Source organism: Limulus polyphemus, unplaced genomic scaffold (assembly GCF_000517525.1).
Source record: "Limulus polyphemus unplaced genomic scaffold, Limulus_polyphemus-2.1.2 Scaffold571, whole genome shotgun sequence".
Lineage (NCBI taxonomy): Eukaryota > Metazoa > Arthropoda > Merostomata > Xiphosura > Limulidae > Limulus > Limulus polyphemus.
This window is the reverse complement of record NW_013666181.1, coordinates 21833-23434: the sequence shown is the minus strand read 5'-3', so window position 1 is coordinate 23434 and position 1602 is coordinate 21833. Positions and strand designations below refer to the sequence as shown.

The window sequence follows — 1602 nt, the reverse complement described above, 5'->3', positions numbered from 1 at the left end:
GACGGACCGTACCTAATAGTATTAGTTAGTTATAAATTAATTAATTTAGTTCCTTCTTTCGTTACTTTAGTTATACAATACGACCTACTATATATATATATATATATATATACATCCTGAAGCTATATTAGCTTTGCTACTAGCAACAGAGCACTTATCTGATGGCTTGAATGACTTACCCATCACGATGGCTAGATCCTTTTATTCAGTTACGCTATAGCTAGTTTCCATCAATATTAGACGTGTGATGTAGGTTAGGATAACCCAAACATTGAAACATGACGAAAATGGCTTAGGGCTCGAACAACACTTAGTAGTTCTCTTTGAGTTGTACAATAACTTATTTCTCCAGTGATCATTGCCTTGCTATAGTAGGCAATCATTTGTTCTTTTCTTAAATTTTTTTAAAATATTATATCTCTTTCCTTCTCTTAATTTTCTTCATTGTCTTCTTTTAATTTTCTGTCATTTTCTTCTTGTTGTTCTTCTTTCAGTTTTCTGTCTTTTTCTTCTTGTTGTTCTTCTTTCAGTTTTCTGTCTTTTTCTTCATTGTCTTCTTTTAATTTGCTGTCCTTTTCTTCTTGTTGTTCTTCTTTCAATTTTCCGCCTCCTTAGGCTTGATATTCTTTTATTGCTCCGTTTCTTTTCTTGATTCTTCTTCATTCAACTGTTTCATCATCTCCAACAAATTTTCAATCACGTTTCGTGTTTGTGTTGTCATCTGTAAGTGTGAAGTTTAATCAAAGTTATATTTTATCTTTACCAATATAATCCTATTTCTGACAGTACAGTAACGTGTACTATCATTGCGCGGATTCGTTTGAATTATTTGGTAAAAACAATGCCAAGTCCGATCCATGTAAAGATGACGAATTAATTTATTTCTTCAATAACGTTTTGCTACAGGCTACGTTCACTTGTGTACCTAATTTTACAACGTTTCAACAGAAACTTCGAAACTAATGTTCCCTTAAGTTACTTGATGAATTTCCTTGTTAATCTGTCGATAACAAACATGCTGCATAACTCATGGACTAATTGAATTACAATAACTTTCACTGTTTAATTTACTAACTGACACTGAAATAAATAACTCATTAAATGATTAACTGAATAATCCACCGAGTCTGGTATTTTTATTGTTCTCTTATTTTTACACACTACACGAAATATGTAGATTCTCCAGAGGTTTTAACTTTTATGATTCTCTTCGGTTCCATAGTAGCGTGGACTATCGTTAAAGCATTTATTTTTATTTAAATAAATAAACAAACACGCATTGATATTGGCTCCGCTTTATTAACATGTTCTAGCATAACAGACTGAACGCGCGATTTCCACGATAGGTAGGGATACAATTTTATTGAATAGTTTACAGTACTCCCATTATAAACATTGTTTCAACATCAGTAACTCTTCTTAGATAGATAAATCCTTAGTGTAGGACTATTTTCATAGGGGATCCCTTAATTTACGATTATTTATATACACTGATGGTGTAGGGCTTCCTGTAACCTTATTATATATGTATATATTGTTTGTTTTGTTTTGTTTTTGGAATTTCGCGCAAAGCTACACGAGGGCTATCTGCGCTAGCCGTCC

The 1602-nt window shown here is 32.3% G+C and overlaps 1 long non-coding RNA gene and 1 pseudogene across 2 annotated transcripts in view; one reads left to right on the top strand and one right to left on the bottom strand.

Annotated features, from left to right (window-relative positions):
- The window catches only part of LOC106459172, an 18823-nt pseudogene that overhangs the window by 7094 nt on the left and 10127 nt on the right, over positions 1–1602 (top strand).
- The window catches only part of LOC111085714, a 7181-nt gene that overhangs the window by 2056 nt on the left and 3523 nt on the right, over positions 1–1602 (bottom strand). The window contains exon 1 of one of the 2 annotated variants that reach the window (XR_002610522.1): positions 180–251. The exons of the other annotated variant lie outside the window; for it this stretch is intronic. This is a non-coding gene — a long non-coding RNA (uncharacterized LOC111085714). Of the gene's footprint in view, positions 1–179; positions 252–1602 lie in introns of those variants that run through there. 2 annotated transcript variants of the gene reach the window in all.